The sequence below is a fragment of the Nelumbo nucifera genome, chromosome 3 (genome assembly GCF_055504915.1).
Source record: "Nelumbo nucifera cultivar China Antique chromosome 3, China Antique-T2T, whole genome shotgun sequence".
NCBI classification, from domain to species: domain Eukaryota; kingdom Viridiplantae; phylum Streptophyta; class Magnoliopsida; order Proteales; family Nelumbonaceae; genus Nelumbo; species Nelumbo nucifera.
Window position 1 is genome coordinate 52791268 of NC_142651.1, and position 23501 is coordinate 52814768.

General features: G+C 39.4%; 1 long non-coding RNA gene across 1 annotated transcript; it reads right to left on the minus strand.

The window, feature by feature from the left end:
• On the minus strand, positions 1-23429 carry LOC104600890 (uncharacterized). The gene is made up of 3 exons (XR_735784.3): positions 23201-23429; positions 7047-9032; positions 1-632 (listed from the first exon to the last, which is right to left on the minus strand). It is a non-coding gene; the product is annotated as an uncharacterized LOC104600890 (long non-coding RNA).
• Positions 23430-23501: the final 72 nt, after the last annotated feature.

Below are 23501 nucleotides of genomic sequence, written 5' to 3' on the forward strand. Positions count from 1 at the left end.
TAGTACCAAGTTAGTAATTGAATTAAAAGAAATATTATTATAACTAACAACAGAGAAACCATTAATGGAAGTCCAAATAACAATAATAATAATAATAATAATTTCTAAGCTCATCAGCAGCAGCAGAAGCCAGAAACGTTGAGGCCTGTCATGGTTGCTTCACGCCAACTTGATTGCCACAAGCGACGCAGACAGAAGTAGGATCTGGACGCCTGGATCAGTTCTCACCGGAGATCCGATCCCCCCGGCCGACGTGTGGATTGGTGCCAGCTCCATGGATGTTTATCTTCTGAGGGGGATAGATGAGATGAGACCCCATGTTTCATGGGTAGTGACAAGAGACATCCCATTTGTGTACGTGGGTTCAGTTTCTCCATTCCTTCGATCTCTTGGTATATATTCTGGGGTTCCATGGTTTTCTTAATCTGGATTTTTTTTCTTTTTTTATCTGAAGCAGTATACTCAGTACCTGTATAGGAAAGCTCTTCCTCACCCAACTTATTCTTCACTATACACTTGTTGCTTTCATTCTTTTTGTTTGGCTTCCCCCATCATGTTGGGGTTTTGTCACTTTATGCATACATGTCATTCTCAGTTGGGTGTCTTCCCATTCAATAATGGAGAAAAGAAAACTGTATAGACAGAGAGAGAGACGTTATCTCAATACAGGAAATAAATACAAAATGGAAGGTGAGGAAGGTTTCAGAATTGAGAACAGAAATGGGGGCCCTCATTGTCTCACGGAACAACGAAATATTATGTCAATATTATATTGGAATAGAAATGGGTCGGGTTAAACCCAATTCCTTTCAACTTTCAAGAATCTTACACAAACCCGAGTTAGGTCACCATGGACAAAACTGTGCCAAACCCAGCCCAACAAAGGACAAAAAGAAACGGGTGGGAAGGTAGGGATGCTAACGTGATGATCGGATTCGAATTAGGGTATATCATAAGTATAAATTTGAATTCGAATCTGATAAAAAAGTCAGATTTTTGGATCTGATCCAATTCGATTTAAATTTGTTAAAAAATTAATAAATTATTAAAAGAAAAATAAAATATAATAATTTGAAAAAAACAAAAAAAAACATAAATATCTTTTTAATTATTTTCATCATATATATATATATGCTTTTTATAAAAAAATAATTAATATAAAAAACTTACAAAAATGCAATATAAATTATATTTAATTTATAAATAAATAAATAATACACACATATAAGATTGGAGCCATGGATGGCTAAATTTGTAGTCCGATTTGTATGATTTTTTTTCTTCATCTGCACCACCTTTCCACGTTATATAGTCTCTCTTTGTCCTTGACATCAACTTCAACTAAAGAAAGTTAAAATGAATCATCTAGGAACCCAGCCGAAATTCATGAATTTACGGTATAGAAATACCTTAAGATGGAAGGTTTCTATCTGAGGATTAGGCCTCAACTGCACGCGAAAGAGATGTGGGTAGTGATTCAGACCCGCAGGTCTTCCATGGATGTTAATAGTTTAATCTGAATCAAAGGGATTTCTCCTGCTTTCCTGCTTTCCTGCTTTGTAGGGCCTAGGCCCTTTTCTAGACCAGATTGGGGAACGGGAACGCTGACCCTATAACCACCAACATAGCATACGTGGCAGAAAAACCTTGGTTACCTGTTGGGTGGGTTGAACTGAAAAGGTAAAGGATGGTTTGAGTTCCAAGGTCCAACCTGTTCAACAGGTAACAAGGGGTTCTAGTACCACCTGTCTCATGTTGGAATGGCAACCAAACTCACAACTACAAGATGGCTGTAGGGTTGGCATCCCCAAGAAAACTTGGATCAATTATTGAACCCGAGGCCCTGTTTGTCTGCGGTGCAAATTTGAAATAGATGCAAATTTTGTATTTAGTTCAGTTTTGCACTGTTTGTTAATAATTATGGTTTGCACTCTTACCTGATATAAAATGTGTACCTTTTATTTTATTTGCACTTATTGAAAGTGCAAATTTTGCATCCTAGAAACGGTGGCATAATTTGCACATGGTTCCTCCTATCTCAATTGTCTCGTATGCATATAAAATGGGAACCATATCATCTTTCTTCCTACCTTTATCTCAAATGAATAGCATTTCCCTTACCTCCATTCTTTTTCATATAAAGCTAGAAAATAACCCATGTACCAAGTACGGGCAAGTATTTTGATATATTTTTTTGTTTATGTGTTTTAATAAATTTTGTTTGACACCCATTTTTTATATTGTAAATTTATGTTATTACTTTATTTGATCTTTTATGTATGGATTTGTTATTTAATTTAAGAGATTAAATCAAGTTTTATTTCTAAATAGTACCTAACTTTATGGATCCTACATCATTTGAAATGAGTTTTTGTTTTTTTTTTTTGTTTTTATTTTAGTGGAAGTAGGTAACTACCATTTGAATGGATGGACACATGTCTAAAGAAGGAATAACCATTTTTGAGATGTTCTTTCTTGAGAAAATAAGATGCCACTTGTCTCAAAAAGAAGCACTTTAGTATGAAAGCTTTCCTTTAATATATACTAGAGAATGACCCATGTATTAAATACAGGTCCAATATTCTAATTTTTTATTTACGTATTTTAATAATTTTTGTTTGATACCCATTTTGATGTTGTAAAGTTAAGTTGTAATTTTATTTGACTTTTTATGTATAGATTTGAATTAAATTTAAGAGATTAAGTTGATGTTTATTTCTAAATAATAACCTACTTTATGGATACTACCATCATTTGAAATGATTTTTTTGTTTTTTTTCTTTTTTTATAGTGGAGGTAATTAGTACTACATGTTTTGAGAATAGAGGTAACTACCATTTAAGTGGATAAACACGTGTTTGAGAAAGAAAGTTTTTGTCTGAGAGTGGAAATTAAATAACCACTATTGAGATGCTTTTTCTTAAGAAAATAAGATACCACTTGTTTGAGGGAGCTCTCTAGTCTATATTCTTTTTTATTTATATATTTTAATAAATTTTATTTCAAACATAATTTATATGTTGTAAATTTAGTTTATTATTTCACTTATCAAAGAAAATTATGTTATTATTTTATTTGATTTTTTATGTATAGATTTTCTATTTAATTTAATAGATTAATCAAGTTTTATTTCTAAATAATACCCCACTTCATACATCCTACATCATTTGAAATGATCTTTTGTTTTTTTTCTTTTCATGAAATTAACTATCACTAACTTTTTTGAGAAGTAACAAGGAAGAAGCTTTTGTTTGAGAGTGAAAATAACCATTTTTGAAGTGTTCTTTCTTGAGAAAACAAGATGCCACTTATATATGGTGGGGACTATACTTCATTTTACTTCTTGTTTTATTTCTAACAAGAAAACAAGGTAATGTCAAATATGAAGTAAATGTAAAGCAGAATTGATACTCAGCCTATTTTATTTGCACTCCTATGCTTTTACGCCAGTGCAAATTAAAGTCATGATGCAAACAAACAGAGCCTGAGGCCTCAAAAATCAGACACTGATTAGCACCATACAATCATATGTTTCCCCTAGCGGCCAGCACCTCCATGAATGGTTTGAATACAGGCTTAGTTTCACGGGAATCTTTCTGTTATCAAACAGACATGTGATGGCACTAAGAGAGTTTGAAGCAATAAAATTGGGGCTTGTGTTCCATCTATAGTTGTCTCTTCTCTCTCATAGTACACTCCGTGAGGGTGGAACTCTTGATTGAAAATTAAGGTAGCCTCTCAGTAATATCACGTGTTTTGTTTGAATTAAAAAACAAAAAAAAAAAAAAACAAAAGAAAGAAGACCCGTGATACCTAGGTTCTAGACCGTAGATTTCATATTCTTGTGAGAGTGGTTTCCTTTTTTTTTTGAAAAAATGCTATTTTACAGTGTTTGGTTGTATGTGAAATATCAGTAGAAGATAAACATTTTCTAGAAAGTTGGTACATATTGTCGGAAAATGATGTTCCTTCTGATATTTTTTCGTTAAGTCATTTTCCCAGTCTGGTCCTCTTGATTAGACATGTTCATGGGCCGAGTAGCCTGATGGGCTGGTCCAGCCCGACCCGTATTAAATCAGGTTTGGGCAAAATTTTAAGCCCGTGGGCTCGGGCTCAGGCTTTCCCAAATAATCCCGGCCCGATAATTTTAAATGTATAACAATATATAGATATGTTAATAATACATAATATATATTATATAATAACAAAATTAATAGCAAAAAAAAGTATCATATATTAAATGTATAAAATATTATATAATATATAATATCTTATTAATAATACATAATTAATATATTATAAAATGGCTTTTAAAGTCGGGCTTTATAAAGGGCCGGGCTTGGGCTCGGGCTCGGGCTCGGGCCTAATAATTTTCTGTTTATAAAGAAGCAAAACCCGGCCCAAGAACAGATCTACTCTTGATCCATAAGCTGCTTATTCATATTTCTCAATTATTCAAATTTGTTTTCTCAATATGTCCTCTCTCTCTCTCTCCCCACTAATCTTATCACAAAGATCTTGCAGTTACGTGGATTTGATCCTGCACCTCTGTATTCGGGGAGGGACCAAAGTAACCATCTCAACTACTGGGTCATGGCCAATTAAGTGCAACTTAAGTGTCAAATTTTACTAGGATTGGTTCAGCTAATAGATCCCTAAACCCCATAGTCTGGGAGCATATCTGTTCATGGGCCAGGCTTTCACTCTTCATTAATAAATTTTTTTCAGGCCCGAGCCCGACCTGGCCCAACCATCAGGCCTATAACTTGTGCCCGAGCCTGGCCCTTATAAAAAGCCCAAAGCCCTAATTCGTCGATTTCCTGAGTTCACTGGTACAGAGAGAGAGAGAGAGAGAGAGGACCTAATTGTTGCTACCTGAGTTCATCGGCTGCTGCTGCTAGCCTACGTTCGTCGATGATTCGCTGGAGATTGATGAAAGCGAAGAGAGCGGAAAGATGAGAGGACCTAGTCACTGGCTCACTGCTACCTGAGTTCACCAGAGAAGGTAATGCAAAAAAAAATGGCTTCCGCCTACCGTTGCTAGCCTATGTTCGCAACTGACTCATTGGAGATCGCTGGTTCATTGGCCATTTCTAGCTTGAGCTCTCTGAGAAGTGAGAACTGATAAAATATATACGATAAAGAGAGGGAAAGGGAACATCGGGTGGGGTTTTCAGTTTTATGAAAACTGGGCTTGGGCCAGATTTGGCTGGGCTTTTTTGACAAATCCCGAGCCCAACCCATAAATCAATCGGGCTTGGTGTTTTGGGCCCAAGATCAAGCCTGTGGGCTTAAAAACATGTCCAAGCCTGTCTGAGGACCGGGCCGGACCGTCAGGCTACCCGATCCATGAACACGTCTATCTGTGAGGATAAGAATAAGACTAATACTTTCTACTTCTACTACTATTTCTGTTGAAACCAGAATTAAAAGTTTTATACACAAAACGTATTCTTGTCTCTGATTAGTATTCAAATGATCTGAGTTGTAAGTACAAATGGTTTACACAACTATTTCTACCTGTTTGACCTATATATTCTATTGAGGTGTCTACTTATTGCAGTAAGCTTGTTTTCACACAAAAAAAAAATGAAATCATCTTCTTCCACATCTTATTCAAGACAATTTTACACTTGAGGAAGATCCAAATTGACCCTTCAAACCAGTGGAAATGGATCAAAAATAGTTCTTAGAAACTTGGAATTAATTTGTCTGAACAAGGTTCTATATTTATATATAAACATGTATCTGTGACCAAGCACCCCATGCATCCAATAAAGGTATCTTTAGATGCCAGAAAGAAACAAGAAAAGCGTGATTCCATTCTCAATTTCTTGTCCTATTATATCTTGGAAGACAACATAGAGATTTAAAAAGGATTTGGCATTTCTTCAAGTTGTTTGAAAGCTGTTCATTGAAATGCTTCAAACAAAAGTATGCAGAAATGAATATCCATATAAAATGTGATTTGGATTGTCATTGTCTATCAAGCAAGGGAAAAAGAAGTAAGGAAATAGAACGTGAATTGGGCCAAACAACAAAATTACTTACCTTCTTTGACCACCATGCATTGGAAGTTTCCTTCCAATGTTATATATGAAGATGCTTTGATAACCCAAGAGAACTGCAATTTTGAAGGGCACTTTTGCCAAACAACAAAATTACTTTCTTTGACCACCATGTCCTTTAGAAGGAATCATCCCGTGGTCTAGTATTTCCCTGAAGATGGGTGAGGGTGAGAGTCTGGATCTATTACTAAGAAGACTGCCCACACCATACCCACAAGACCCTACACACAATGGGAACAGTGGAACATTTTCTGTACTTGTATGTTGTCATTCATGGAGAGATGTTTCTGATGTATAAGGCTCTAGCGCCTTGTGGGTGGGGTATAGGTAGTGTCTCATGGATAGCAGATTCAAGCCGTGGTGGTATTTGATAAAATAGGTGCTGAAAAGTTTCTAATTTTAGGTTATTAGTTTATGAAATACTATTAAATTATTATTAATAGCTTTGGATTTAAGCTGTTTTTAGGTTTAGAATCTTTTCCACATTCCACTTTCAACAACAAGTATTCCAGCACTAAAACACTACCTTAAGGGAAAGGGGTTACAATCAATAAATTTTAAAAATAATATAAATAAAAATTTGGCAAATACTATTCTAGTATCCTCTTCCTTGTGAGGTCCGACCTAACTGGGTGGCGGAGAAAAGGAAAAGAGAAACCTCTCAAGTTGCTGTTTTGATAAGTTATATTTGACCTGGAGAGTAGGATTCAGAACGTTTCAATTCGTATTTTTTTTCCTAAAAAGAAGTATTTTCAACCACTGCAATCACATCCTTCTGGGTTCTGATAATTAAAAGATTTTGCAGAGGGCACTGAGTACCAAATAGATTCTGCTTGTATACTTGTGGAGCGTGATGTTTCTATTGAAGCTCTTTTTCTCCATGGAAAAAGATGTTTCTATTGAATTATTATTGTTATTATTGAAAAACTGAGATGGCAATAACCAATAAACAAAGGTGATAAAAGAAAGAATACTGACCCATAAAACACTCTGTCTTTGTTTGGCGTATAAATTTTGGCGTGCCAAAACCCTTGTCAAGCTGTAAACCTGTTTGATCAACTTTCAGTTACAGCTGCTGAGACCTCGGAACAACAAGGATGATAGTGATCTATCACTTGGGTAGTGGATTCTGGGCAGAAGGACAATCCCCAACCTTCTCATCTTCACATTCTTCGGAGATGGGAACGGAAGGAAAGGAAATTTTCTATGTCCATGTCCAGCTAATCAATTAGCATTCAACTTTTAAAGCAATCAGGTAGAAGAGGAGAGTATGTGACTCGGAAATTTCCTACCCTCTCTACAGAGAGATTCCGTCCAGTTTACATCCAATCAACATGACATAATTTGGGTGACTGGGAACAAAAAGTTAGACCATGACCGAACCGCATACACACTAATCCAGTTGCACAGCAATGGAAGGCAGAGATAAACCAAACCGCGCACACATTCACCCCCTTGTGGGAGTGGGGAAGGACCGAAGGAGGAATGGAGCTGTCGTTTAGAACAAATTGGATTTTAACGTATATGAATTATGGTTGTCTAAATGCTTGGTTGCAAATTCAAATACTGATAAAGTTCTTCACAGCTGTTGGTGGGTCCGGTCAGCCCATTTCTGTTCCCTCACCAGAAGGCTTAAACCGAGTGAAGGCCAGGCTTTGTCCATGGCAGGCTAGCTAAAGACCCAGTCCAATCATTCACTGCTCCTGTAGTCCTGTGGTGATTAGAATGCGACAAAGTCAGTCCTGTGGTGGGTTTTCAGCATTCTAGCTAAGGACCCATATTCCTTATTATGAAGCTGTTATGATAAGGCTATATAACCTAGTCATCCAAGATCATATGTTTCCAGAAACAAAGAATGCTGAAAACCCAATTGTCCCATAGCTCATCCAAGTGAGATATGGTGTTGAAGACATCAATTAGTTGGAGGAAGAAAAGTCCCTCCAACTAATATTTGACTTGTGATGGATGTCAAGTCATTTGGCTGCAAGACCACATTCATTCCTGGTTTTGGACAGGCTTGATATCTGTCATGGTCATCCCCAACCTAACCTGAAGAATTAGATCCAACTTTGAGTGCTCCAAAATCCAAAAGCTTGAGATCTCAAACCAAGAATACAGATCTAATTGAATTGGACCTCAACAACACATTCTGCAACACACTAAAAAACCTTGGAAGCCTGTATATAAAAATCACTCACCCAGGGAAACTCGATTTTTCATTCAGCAATTTTGGTTCTTCAGTTCTTCACCTCAGAAGAACATAAATATAGTAGGCCTTGAGCCCTCTTCGCTACAGCATACAAGGCTGCAGGCTAATCTTAACAATGCTCTATGGCTAGTCATCCCACTTGGCCATGTCCTCAGTCAAATAAAATGTGGATAGGTTGTTAATGGTTTAGGTAGTTGATGCTAATGCATTGATAAAATATGCTTGGGTATGCATTTTATACACTAGAAAGAGGCTATCCAAAGAACAACCTCAATACATTCTGCTTTTCGATATCATTCTAACATGCCACTCTTAGTGGTGTTATGGTAATTTATTTCTTTTATAGAGGGAACGACAACACATAACACTTGTGAAAGAATTAAAAAGAAATAAGGAAAATACATAATCGCCTACTATAATAGACTACTCAAGGATTAATAGCCTCATGTAGTGCCCCCAATTTTGTGTCATCCCATTTCACTAAACCCAGGTCTCAAGCAGTTTCACATATCAACAAGGAAAAGCCTCTCTTTTCTTTTTGGCTGAAATATTACTCAGGAATTAGCCATGCAATTGAATTGATCATTTGCAAGAATAAGTAATCCACACGGAGATGGTGTAGCATCTAGAAATCTAATCCTTGATCTGAACAACCAAGCAAGTTGGGGAATGGAGCGTTTTCAGCAAACCAGATGACAAAATTGCATCTCTTTATATCTCCTGAGGTTTAGGAAAGGCAACAACTCCTGTCTATCCTGAAAGAATATCATGTAAAAAAATGTTCATTACTGGGGTTTGAAAAATGAAGCTAATATAACGTTGAATGGTTACTAGTAAGCAACAATCTAGTCTATATATCAATTGGATCAGAAGTTAATAAATATAATTAGCATGATTATAGGAAAAAATCATGTGGGAATAAGATAATCATTTCTCCTTGTAAGGATGATTCTTAATCCACTAGTATGTAACCTTTGGGTTTGAAGTTTGGACTTTGGAGCCATGAAGTTTCTATGCATTATGCTTAAGCCATTAACAAATGATAGGAGTATGCATTAAAACAGAATTCTTTTTTCTTATTTTCAGTTTCCTTTTTGATAGTGACAATGTTTTAAGAGATAGGACATACAACAACCCAATGGCCAGTATCCAAGGAGAGAGTGCAGTGGACACCAAATCAGACATCTGCAATATTGTAAGCCTCCCTGTGCTACTACTCAGGTTGTGCGTTGAAAAGCTCCATACCTCAGCTAAGCTGGACATACCCTCTGAGGCATTAGAGCTCTTATTCTCAGGACACGTTTTTCTTTTTTATTTCATTTTCAATAGAAAAGTTACATGACCTTTAATTATATTCCATGAAGTCAAAACCTTGTGCAAAATGTTAGAATGATTGACAACCAATACACTCTTTTTTACCTTTTGGAAACCATGAAAAGTGGGATGGTATATGGATATGGATTGAGAGATTAAGTTAGACTCCTTTTTGGAGTCTAAGATGGAAGAGATTGATGTGGGAATAACTCTAACTGTGGGGGCTTCTTGGTGAGAGTTTTTTTATGGGTAACAACCTCATCCAGTTTGAGTTTGATTCTAATCAGGTCACCTTAGCATTGGGCTATAAAAGGAGAACTAAGACGCGCATCAGTCAAACCTCAACCAGCCAAAGAGAAGTTCAGGCTAAACATGAACAGGAGGCATCATCAAACGCATCCCAGACCTATGCAATGAAAACAGTGGGTATGTACCAAAACGAATTGTGTTGTGTTTTTTTTTTTTTTTGGCATTTTAAGATAATTATGTAAAGCCTAAACATACTAACACAAAACATATGCTGCCAGGTGTCTCCACAATTGCTATCCATTTGTCAATATGGTCATAATGTAGATGATAAATATCAGGGTAATGGCTACAAGTTTAACCTAAAACTCATACGTGGTATGCTTGGCAAGTCCCAAAAGAATAGGACTGAGGGACTCAGCAGGTATGAAAAGAGAATAGGTTAAATCCGAACAAAAGATCAATTCAAACAAGATCTGTTCAAGTCGGCTGTAGAAGGGTGATTGGTCATTTTGCTTTATGTTAAGAGTGTGGGGTAATTTCTGTTTTAGTCTGATTTAAGTGTTATATCCCAAACTTAAATAGGGGCACAACTGTCTTTGTGCTTTTAGTTAGAAACTTATAAATAAAATCCGGCCGACTAGAGAGAGTGAGTTTTCTCTAGTTCGAACCAGCCTTTTCTTCTCTTCTCTTCTCCTTCTTTCTCTCTTCTTTCTCTTCTGTTATTCTATAACTAAAAATGGTATAGATCTGAACTTTATCATGGTATCAAAGCAACTGTAACAAGTTTAGATCTGCCAGAATTTTTCAGCACCATTTACCCTAGGTTATTTGTAGATTTCCCATCGATCTCTTGGACGTTAGCAAAAGGGCTGAAAAGAAGTGATCGTTTTCTTCTATTGGAGGTTCTCATGCCTCCGGTTTGTGGTGCAGTGGCCGTTTGTGGTGGTTGGTAGGGAGCTCTCTAATCGATGGATCGAAGAGGGCTGTTTCAGGTGGTGTAGTGGACAGACGAATGCAGGTCTGATTTGTGTTGCTCAAATAGGTAGGTTGCATGGGTGTTATGGTGTGAAGTGAGTGTTGATTGGTTGCAGACCTAGTACTATGCGTGTGGGGTGTATTCAGTTGGTTTTATGATGTTGAAAATGAAGAATAACAGTGACTATTAGTGCTGAAAACTGTGACAGTAGATGTTTTCAGCAATAACCAGTCATTAGTGTGCAGTGTGGTGATAGTAAGTGAGGTGGTGTGACAAGTGAGTGAAAAAAAAAAGGAAGGGAAGAAAAAAAATTTCATGGCAGCTAAGGGAGACAGCAGTGGACACAAATCTAGTGTTACGATTCCCACACATTACCTAAATGTGCAGATAACATTTATTAAACTGAATGGTGAGAATTATGTGCCTTGAGATAAATCTGTAGAAGTTTTTCTTAGAGCTAAGAAGAGGTGAAGCATGTGAAAGAAGAAAAACCCTTTGTTGATTCTCAAGGATACAGTGAGTGGGAACAAGAAGATGCACAGGAGATTTGGGACCATGCAAAGAAGCTCTACTTTGGACAAGACAATAATACTAGAGTATACCAGCTTTACTAGGTGTATTTTAATTTGCAACAGGATAATCAAGTCTTAAGGAATATTATGCTAACATGAGGAATCTTCGCAATGAGTTGAATGCGCATCATCCCCTTACTTCTGATGTCAAGATTCAGCAACAATAGAGAGAGCAGCTTGATGTAACCAGGTTTTTAGTAGGGTTAAAGTCTGAATATGAATCGCTGAGATCACAGATACTAGGTGGGTCTGCCCTTCCCTCTCTTGAAGAGGTGTTTGCTCGTCTTTAGAGGATTTCTGTTAGACACTTGGACCTACAGAGAACTCTACCATCTCTGATAGCTCTACTTTTGCAATGACAAGAGGGAGAGATCGTGGAGGTAGAGCAGGAGCTCAGGGAGGTTAGCCAGGTGGTGGTGGTGGTGATGGTGGTGATGGTCCCATGTATAATTGTGGTGATGAGCACATTGGAGGCCAAGATTCAGGGGGAGCTCGTGGTAGGGGACGTGGTAATGGTCCGAGGAAGTGTACACACTGTGGAATGGAGGGACACACTATCAACTTTTGTTATGATCTACATGGCCCGCCTTTAACTTGGGAAAATCATGTGGTAGCTAATGGTGGTGGTACGAGAGAGGAAATTCAACAAGTTGACCAAACACCTTCTACATATACAGATGCCTCTAGGAAAGAGATGATGGGTGTCCCACATGATGAGTATGAGCGGTTCATCAAGCTTCCTCTCCACAGAATACGACTACTCTTGCACACTCTGGCATCCAAACCCTCCCATTGGATTATCGATTCTAGAGCTTCCGATCATATGATTGGGACTCCAGGTGTGTTTTCCTCCCTTTCTCAGTCTTCCACATCTTCCATCTGTGGTATTGGTAATGTTGACATAGATTCATTATCCATGTCCTCAGTTTTGTATGTTCCCAAATACGCCTTTAACCTTATGTCTGTTAGTAAATTGACTAAGTCTCTTAATTGCTCTACTTTTTTTGACAAGTAAAAATAAAAATTTTATTAAAGGGAAAAAGAAGTTACAGCAGGAGGTGCCAAGTCATCACCCGAATACAAAGACCAAAATTCGGATTAGAGAACATTCACCACAATACATATCTGAAAATCCAGGATTTCTCCTAAAACCAAAGTCTTCTCTTTCTACTTGGCTGAACTCTGGAAGAATCAGCAACCAGTCTATCACTGATCTGCCCACAACTGCAACCATCTTGTCCACGCTGCAAGCTTTATGTTTGAAGATCCTTCTGTTCCTCTCCTTCCAAATGTTCCAACAGATTGCAAATGGTATACAACTCCATAGAAATTTTACCTTCTTACTCCCACTCAGCCTGGGCCAAGTAGAGAAAATCTCTGCAATTGAAATTGGGTGAAAGCCTGAGGCCCCAAACATATATGTGAATACTTTCCATAAGAAGCTTGAGAATTTACAAGATATGAATAAGTGAGTAGCATCCTCTTCCTGCCCCTCACACAGACAGCATCTGTTATCCATGCTAAAACCTCTAGATTTCAAATGATCAACTGTCAATACACTATCCATGGCTACAGCCAGGCCAATTCAACTCTTGGAGGGACTGGATTTCCCCAAATGCCTTTCATATGACTTGAAGCTGAGATGGATCTACTGAGAGCCATATAACATGACTTAACTGTGAATTTTCTATTCTTTCCCTCCTTCCACCAGAGATTATCTCTCTACTGAGATGCAGGTTTTGCCCCCTCAAGTTTTTCTAAGAGCAAGATGCATTCCTCAACTTCCCTGTCCAGCAGAGGCCTCCTGAATTGCGGGCTCCAAGTCAGCTGATCTTCCCTTCTTTCATAGCATCCACTAATAGTGATTTCAGACTCTAATAATCTGTACAGACTCGAGCATAACTCGCATAGCTTACCCACTCCACACCATTCATCCTCCCAAAATCTGATTTTAGACCCATCCCCTACCACAAAACTAGTAAGGTCTCTGAATTTATTAAAGGCCATGATCCCCTTCCAAACACCCTGTAAGAAGCTCTCATCCTCCTCGATTCCTAGCCAAACCTCACCACTCCATATTTCCCAGCCACAGTCCTCTTCCACAGTGAATTCTCCTATCTCCCTAAAAAAAAAAATCTCCACAACCATTTCCCCAGTAGAGCCCTCTTAAAAATTCTCTCTCCTTATCCCAAGCCCACCCTTCTCCTTTGGTAAACACACCTTATCCCAGCGCACTAAATGAAATTTCTTGCCCCCTCCTCTCCCACCCACACCCTCCCAAAGAAAGTCCTTCTGGAGCTTCTCAATTCTTTCAGCTACCTTAGGTGGAACCTTTAGCAGAGATAAGTAATATGTTGGAAGGCTAGATAAAACACTTCGATTAGAGTCACTCTCCCCCCCATGGATAAATATTTGGCTTTCCACCCATCTAGCCTTCTCTCAATTCTCTCCAAAAGTGATTTCCACAAATTCACTGATTTCATTGCACCACTGATCGGCAATCCCAAATATGTGAAAGGAAGCTTACCAATCCTGCATTCCAGGACATCAACACACTCCCTCAACAAATCCCTCCCAACCTCTCCAACTGCTATTATTGTGCTCTTGGAAAGGTTAATCTTCAGACCTGTTAATAACTCGAAGTTTGCCAACACCGCCCTCAAATTCAGCAGTTGTTCCACCTTGGCATCCAAGAAGATTAGAGTATCATCTGCATACTGCAGATGAGTAATGCAAGGTCCATCTCCTCCTACCTTAAAACCCTCAATTAAGCCCAATTGATCACTTTTCTCTAGAAATAAGTTCAATATCTCCATCACCATAACAAACAACAGAGGAGACACACGATCTCCTTGCCTCAAGCCCCTAGAAGCCTAAAAAAGCTCTGAAGAATTTCCATTCAGAAGTATTGAAAAGGAGACAGTAGATATGCATGCAAGCATCCAAGCCCTCCATTTCTCCCCAAACCCCATCAAGCTTTGTATTTCTTCTAAGAAACCCCACTCCACATGATCATAGGCCTTCTCAAAATCAATCTTACAAATCAGACCTGGCCTACCACTCCTCAGACGGGAATCAATGCACACACTGGGCACTAGGACCCCATCCAACATCTGCCTCCCCTTTACAAAAGCCATTTGAGCTTCACCAACCACCTCATGAAACATACATCTTAACCTTTTGGATAGAACCTTAGCCAACAGCTTGTATGGGCTACAAATCGAGTTAATAAGCCTAAAGTCCTTCAAATCCACTGCACCTTCCTTCTTAGGAATTAGAGAAATGAAGGTGGCATTCATCATCTTCTCTCTGTGGAACTCCTTGAACATTTGTTCAAAATCTTTCCCAAGCCACTTCCAACCAGTCTTGATGAAAGTAAAATTGAATCCATCTGGACCCGGTGCTTTGTCTCCAATGATGCCTTTTAGAGCTTCTCTGAGGAGATACCAAACTCTTTCTAACCAAATTGCTGAATTTTCACACAACTTTTTTGGTGCTAGATCTCCAAGTGTTAACCCACTCCTTATCCTTGATGTGTACAATGTTTTGTAAAAACCTATCACCTTCTCCTGAACTTCCATCCAATTTTCTGTCAATTCCCCTCCCACCTGAATTCTTGAAACGAAATTTCTCCTTCTTGCATTGGCGTAAGCATGAAAGAAGGCTGTGTTTCTGTCCCCTGCTTTTAACCAAGTCATTCTGGACTTTTGTCTCCAACTCTCCTCTCTATAGATCAGACTTTTCAAATCTGACTCCAGCCTCTTTCTTTCCACCCTCTCCTCCCTCAACAAAAGCTTTGTTTCTTCCCATTTGTCCAACTTGCCCAACTTATCCACAATCTCCTTCTTCCTTAGTTCTAACCTGCCAAACACTGAAACATTCCACTTCTTGATCTCTTCTTTTAGTAGCTGAAATTTTCTAGCTAATTTGAAGCCTACCAAGCCTTCCACCTTGAAACCCTCTCCCATTTTTCCTTTGCCCAACCTAAAAAATCTGGGTGTCCTAACTGTTGGTTCGGCTGGTTTAGTGTTTATGTTAGTCATATTTGTGTCTTAAGTTCTTAGTTATTGGGCCTAAACTTGTTTAATTTTTTATTTGTCTAGGTGTCCCATCACTAATCAGGGGCATTCTAATCCATTCATGTAACATTACTTTGTAAACATCTATATAAGATTGTAGGGCCGGCTGAAGTGGGTAAGCCACCATTCTCAAATCTTCTTCTCTTCTTCTTCTTCTTCTTCTTCTTCTTCTTCTTCTTCTTCTTCTTCTTCTTCTTCTTCTTCTCCGGCTGTTGTTTTCCAACAAACATGGTATCAGAGCACTAATCCGTCTTCTGGTTACAGCCGCCTCTTTTCTCCTCTTCTCTATTCCTTTTTTTGTTTTTTCTCTCTCCTATCTTGGCCACTGTGAAGAAACCCTAGGGCTGACCGTAGAACACAGCAAGGTCTGTATCTAGGGTTTCCCTTGGTTGTAGGGCCCAAGGGAAGTTTGTTCCAGAAGCTGATGCCCTACTAGACACCCTGCAGCAGGTAGTAGCCATTCGGCTGCTAAGAGAGATCTGTGTGGAACAGATCTAGGTGGAAGGACTGAATGAGACAGTCCTAGTACAGATTGTAAGGGTGGTCACAGTCTATGACAGCAGAAGTCAAAGCCCAGCCTAGTCCAGAAGAGTTCAGCACAGTACAGAAGTGGATTGTTCATGGCTTCAGACCTGTTACGAGGGATTCTCAGACTTGTAACAGCTTCGGTAAGTCTGAAATCGTGTTCTTTGTACTGAGTTTTCAATTGTGATCACTGTAAGAGGAAGGAGATGTCTTCAATATCGGGAGAAGTGTCTTCTAGGGATAATAGAACTGGTGGGAGGTCTTCTAATCTGGAAAACCCAAATCTGCACAGCTTGCAGATCACCAGTGTATTGTTGGATGAATATAACTTCAGAGAATGGTCTGTTTCAGCCATGCTCTTCATTACTTCCCGGGAACTTACGGGTTATTTAGATGGATAGAAGAAGGAACCTGAAGTGGGTAGTGTGGAGTACGCAATATGGCGTAAGGAAAATGCTACTGTTATGTCCTGGCTGCTTGCTTCGATGACTCCAAGAGTGGCCAGGACTGTTCAACACTTTTCCACTGCTACTAAGATTTGGGAGAAAGTGTCTAAAACTTATGGACAGAGAAAGAACAATGCCAGAATTTATAGGCTAAACCAAGACATTGCTGCATTGAGACAAAGAGATATGATAGTTGCAACGTATTTTGCAACCCTAGAAGGACTATGGGAAGAACTTGATCATCATCATATTCTCGATTGGGAGAATGCAAAAGACAAGGAGAGGCATGATAAACAAATTGAAGAGGGTAGAGCCTTTAAGTTCTTGGCTGGTTTAGACCCAATGTATGAGAGCATAAGGTCTCAAAATTTTGGGAAGAGATGAAATGCCAGATTTACACCATGTCTACTATCTAGTAAGGAATGAAGAGGTTAGGAGGAAAGAGATGCAAGTTGACACTCAAATACAATCTGTTGAACATTCAGCCCTGATTTCTTCAAACCAAAAAGGGAGCAAGCATTCAGACAAGAGGCATCTTAAGTGCACTCATTGTGGAGGTGAAAGGCATGTAAAAGAGACTTGTTGGGTTCTTTATCCCCATCTGAAACCAACTGCGTTAAGGAAAGACAAGAAGCCCCAGAGGAATCAAACAGCAAGTGGGAACCTTGTTACTAGTCATAGTGGTGATAGCTCGAAGAACACATCTACAGTTACACCTCCTCCCATGGGACAGACTGCTAATTCCACCACATCCGGGTCCTTGGGTTTCACTGTCGATGAGGTAGAGGTCCTTAGCCGGGCCTTAACCTGTCTAAGGACTAATTCCCTTGCTTCCACCTCTCTTGCTAGATCAGGTATTGTCTCTACTTATAGTGCAACTACTTCTATAGACTCTACTTCTTGGATTATTGATTCCGGTGCAACTGACCACATGACACACATGTCCTCTTTATTTTCTTCTTACCATTTGATGTCTGGCCAAGATAAGATGAGAGTTGTTGATGGTTCTCTCTCCACCATCTTTGGGAGGGGGGGGTTGACCTAAGCAAGGACCTCTCTCTTAAATCTGTTCTACATGTTCCCAATCTTACTTCCAATCTCTTATCTGTTTCGAAACTTACCAAGAATTTAAATTGTAGCATAACTTTCTTTCCTACTCATTGTGTCTTTCAGGACAGACTGACGAAGAGAACGATTGGGAGCGGTCATGAGTGTGGAGGTATTTACTATTTTGATGCAAACATCAGTTTGGCCTTACAATTATCTGCTGCCAGTAGTCAGAATAATGAGGAGTCAATAGCTAGGTTACACTTGTGGCATGCAAGGCTAGGTCATTTACCTTTTTTATCATTGCAAGGGCTGTTTCCTGAATTATTCAAGGGTATTTCAAGTCAAAGTTTAGTTTGTGAAGTGTGTCAGTTGTCAAAACAATGTATAACTCTTTATCCAATTTCTAGTAATGAAATTTAAGCTCCTTTTGATTTGGTCCATTCTGATGTTTGGGGCCCTTCACCTCTTGTTTCTGTAGATGGCTTTTGTTACTTTATCAGTTTTATTGATCACTATTCTCGATGCACATGGATCTACTTGTTAAAAGGATGTGATGAAGTGCCACGGATAACCATGGCATTTTGTAAAATGATTGAAACTCAATTTGACAAGAAGATTAAGCAATTCTGTTCAGACAATGCTGCTGAATATTTTGAAAGATCCTCGAACTTGTTCATGGAGGATGCAGGCATGCTACACCAGTCATCTTATGCTAGTACCCCTCAACAGAATGGGGTTGCTGAGCGCAAAAATAGACACTTATTGGAGACCGCTCGAGCTTTACTATTTCAGCACAAGGTTCCCAAGCACTATTGGTCTCAAGCAGTCCTTACCGCATCATATCTGATAAATCGGATGCCATCCAAGGTGTTGGGTATGAAAACTCCTTTCTTTGCCCTTTGTCCTAATCTTCCAGACTTTCCTCTTCCACCTAGAGTCTTTGGTTGTGTATGTTTTATACATGTAAAGGATCCAAAGAAGACCAAGTTGGATCCTAGGGCTACAAAAGGAATCTTTCTAGGGGACTTTCCTACACAGAAGGGTTACAAGTGTTATGATCCCGTTACCAAGAAGAAATACATCACAAAAGATGTATTTTTTGAGTCTCAATCCTATTTTCATTCTTCCCAGAATCCTCTTCAGAGAGACTAGTGGGATGGAAGAGGATTCTTCTTCCCCCTCCTTTTTTGTGCCTCTTTCTGCCTCGGGCCTTCCATCTTCTCCTCCTGATCCTCCTAGTTGTAGCATCCCAGGTGAATCTAGTGAGGCTCCCATTGAACCTGTTACCACTCTTGATACTGCAAATGTAACTGAGGACACTAGTAGGCAACATAAAGATATAAGAATCACCTACAACAGAAGGAAAAAAGACCCTCTAACTCATGGCAGCAACCAATCGGACTCAGATCAATCTGTCTCAGCAACTCTAGGTAATCTTATCACTCATACTTCTGATTTGGATCTCCCTATTGCTCTTCGTAAGTCTACCCGTTCTTGTACTATCTGATACCCCATTGCTGAATTTGTTTCTTACTCACGTTCATCTCCTCGTTATTATTCCTTTGTCTGCTCTCTCTTCCGTGCATGTCCCTACTAGGTACTCAGAGGCAATGTCTGACCCAAGATGGAGAGAGGCTATGAATGAAGAAATAAAAGCCTTAATGAAAGCAAGGACTTGGGAATTAGTGGATCTACCAGAAGGGAAGAGCACTGTGGGATACAAGTGGGTGTTCACTGTGAAGCATAGGGAGGATGGGTCCATTGAAAGATACAAGGCCAGACTTGTGGTAAAGGGGTTTACTCAAAAAGAAGGGATTGACTACAAAGAGACCTTTGCTCCAGTCGCAAAGCTCAACACAATTCGGGTTCTATTGTAATTAGCTGCAAACTTCTCATGGGAGCTACATCAGTTGGATGTGAAGAACGCTTTCCTAAATGGCGATCTACATGAAGAGGTATTCATGGATCCTCCACCAGGTTATGGCTTTGATGGGTAAGTGTGTAAACTGAGGAAAGCATTATATGGTCTTAAACAGTCTCCTTGGGCTTAGTTTGAGAAGCTTTGTGGGGCAATGCAGAGAGTGGGATACACTCAAAGTGGTGCAAATCATACCTTGTTCATAAGGAAACAGGATAGCAGACTTACAGCACTCATCGTCTATGTGGATGATATAGTGATTACAGGGAATGATCTAGAAGAGATAAAAAGATTGAAGGAGTTCTTGGCTTCTGAGTTTGAGATCAAAGACTTGGGCCATTTGAGATACTTCCTTGGAATTGAAGTTGCTAGGTCACAAGAGGGCATCTATATATGTCAACGGAAGTATGTCCTTGATCTTCTAGAGGAGACAGGTATGATGGGGAGTAGACCAGCAGATACTCCAATAGAACAGAACCATGGTCTACAGGAATCAATAGGAGAGGAGTACCTTGATAAAGAGAGATACCAAAAACTGGTAGGGAAGTTGATATATTTGTCTCTCACTCGACCAGATATTGCTTATGTTGTACATGTTGTCAGCCAGTTCATGCACTCTCCAAAGATTCCTCATATGAGAGCAGCGGAAAGGATTCTTAGGTACTTGAAGACTTGCCCAGGAAAAGGAATTCTGTTCAAAAAACACAATAAAATTGAAATTGAAACATATACTGATGCAGATTGGGCTGGTTCTGTTGGAGACAGGAAGTCTACTTCTGGGTATTGCACGTTCGTTGGAAGGAATTTGGTTACATGGCGAAGTAAAAAGCAGAATGTGGTTGCTAGATCAAGTGCAGAGGCTGAATATCGAGCTATGGCTCATGGTGTTGCTGAACTATTGTGGCTTAGGACCCTTCTTGGTGAGCTCGGGATAGAGGTCGAGTGTCCTCTCAAGTTGTACTATGACAACAAGGCTGCCATCAACATTGCAAATAACCCAGTGCAACATGATAGGACGAAGCATATTGAGATTGACCGACACTTCGTTAGAGAAAGGATAGTCTCAAGGGAACTCTGCATTCCTTATACTCCCTCCGAGATGCAGATTGCAGATGTGCTAACAAAAGGACTAGCTTCAACGAAATTCTTAGACTTACTTGGCAAGCTAAACATGACTGACATCCATGCTTAGCTTGAGGGGGAGTGTTGGTTCGGCTGGTTTAGTGTCTATGTTAGTCATATTTGTGTCTTAAGTTCTTAGTTATTGGGCCTAAACTTGTTTGATTTTTTATTTGTCTAGGTGTCCCATCACTAATCAGGGGCATTCTAGGCCATTCATGTAACATTACTTTGTAAACATCTATATAAGATTGTAGGGCCGGTTGAAGTGGGTAAGCCGCCATTCTCAAATCTTCTCCTCTTCTTCTTCTTCTTCTTCTTCTTCTTCTTCTTCGGCTGTTGCTTTCCAACAAACACTAACCACATGTTCTCTAATTTAAAAGGTCTTGGACCACCGATTGCTACAAGTTGTCTCAACATAACTGGTTTATGGACCGACATTAGAAATGGCAATGCTTCTTGAATCATATTTCCTACATGTTCCTCCCAATCTCCAGAGTACAAAAACCTGTCAAGTCTTCTAAGAATTGGTGGGTCCTGCCCATTCCTCCAAGTAAATCTGCAACTATTTAATGGGGGGTCTATTAGGCCATTTCTTCGGATGGTGTTACTAAACCTTCTCATTGTCACGTTCTCACTTCGATCCCTTCCCCCCTTCCCCTCCCCTAGCCTTCTTATTGCATTAAAGTCCCCCCCACCCTCTCCTTGCCTCTTCCAACTCCTCCCACATCTCCCCTCTCTCCCCTTTTGTATTTGGCCCATATGCACATGACAACCCCCACTGCCACCCCCCTCCACTGTTTGAAAGCATATTGAGATAGAAAATCTCCCCTTTTCTTCCCCAACTTTCCTCAAGCTACTCGAATCCCACAAATACCACCATACCCCCTGACAGACCCATTGCATCCAGTTCGGCCCACTCTCCTCTGTTTGACCCCCAAATCTCGTTCGTCATCCTTAAATCAAATGCTGCAACTTAGTTTCCTATATCAAAACTACATCAGGACTATGTTTCCTTAAGAGAATCCTAACCATCTCTCTCCTCTTCCCATCTCTCAATCCCCTTACATTCCAGGATAACAACTTCATCACTCCTCTTCCTTGATTAGCTATGGTGGAGAAAGAACCATCAGCAAGTCTCACCTTGTCCCGACCAGATAATTGATGATAAGATTGAAAACAATTGGACTTACCCGTCATATGGTTTGATGCTCCAAAGTCTATTATCCAAGGGGAGTCTGAGGGATGAGAGGACACATGGAAAGCTATGGCAGAATTACCGTTACTTGATGTAGATGCAAAGGAAGTCGAGGGTGGAGAAGCAGAATCCATCTGGCAGATTGCCCTCCCATACAACTCCAAATAGTCACGGAAAGAATTAATGATATCTTCCCTCAGATCAGTCCCGAAAGGACTCATAGTAGTGATAGATGATTGAGGCTCTTGAAAGGCTAAATTTGCTGCATTAAACTTCCTCTAACCTTGTTGTACTGGCTTCTTCTTTTGATCCGGCTTTTTACTCATTTCTTGAGCCCACTTTGGCTTCCCATGAAGCTCCCAACATGTCTCCCGAGTACAGACCTCTAACCTTGTTGTACTGGCTTCTGATAGTGTGTACACCATAATTTATCTTTGTCATCAACTTGCTTCTAGAAGTCACTCTTCTTGAAGGAATTTCCACCACCCGTAGCAACACTCCCTTTAGCTGCTAAAGCAACATGCTCTCCCTCAGGATTATTCATCGCATTCTGTCAGCTCTCTTCTGACTGTACTAGAGCATATACTTCTTGTACTGATGGGAAGTTTGTACCCCCCAATATCTAAACCCTGATAGATTCATATGTGGGATTTAGCTCTAAGAGACTCATTGTTGGGAAACCATTTCCATTTTTCCTGACAACCTGAAACAGTTCCATTTCCAGCAACTACCATTTGGGTTCAAATGCTGTACAATAGTAAAATGAAATAGTTCCATGTTATGTGGCGCCGGAGAAATTTTTAGAGAAAATATAGAGATATGAAAAGGACGATATAAATAATAATAATAACAACAACAACAACAACTAAAGACTGAAAGATCCATGAGGGTTCTGATAGATTTCATGTGCCATTGTTCTATATCCCAACTATGTAACTAAATATATTCATCTAAAAAAACTATGTAACTAAATAGAGGCATGGATCAGGGAATCAGTTTCTGTCAATAAGCTGGGGTACATGGAGACTGACAGATTTTATGAGAAAAGAATGATATTATCCTCCACCCCAATTCAATGTAATCACAGAGATGAACTCAATCGTATATGCTCAGCTTGAGTGGGAGTGTGAAGGCCTTTCTGCATGTGAAATAGGCTGATACGATAATGCCTTCTTAGTGCTTGCCTCAGATGATTGGTCTTACCAATTCATATTATAAATATAAAAACTCAAAAGCCTTAGTCTCTCTACATGTATCAAGCACGGAGCCAAATTGAAGCTATGCTCTGGAATTCAACATATGTTATCCACAAGAAACTGAAGTACCAAACTGACGAAATGCATGAAAAATCCACCCACACTAATTATAATGTTCACTCTTGAATCGAAAATTCCATTCTACGCAACTTAAGAACAGAATGCTCAGATTCCCCAAAAAAACAAATTAAACAAAATTAAAAGATTAAAAACAGACTGACTTCACCGAATGATAGCGTTTCATCAGTTTCATCGTTTTCAGCTTCGACATCTTCTTCCTCCAGTAGGCCTTTCTTTCCTCATTGATGTTGAACTCTTCTCCATTCTCTCGATTCACGGTTCCATCTCTCATAAGAGAAGCGAGCTTCGAGCCTTCGACAGAATCCTAAATCCTGCAAGGAAGCGAGCTTAGTGGAAGTAGTGATTGCAGAGGTGCAGTATTGTTCCTGACCGTCAAATTAGCATCAGTATAATTGGTATCCAGTGGATTCCAATCTAATGGTAAAAATAAAGTATTAAGCG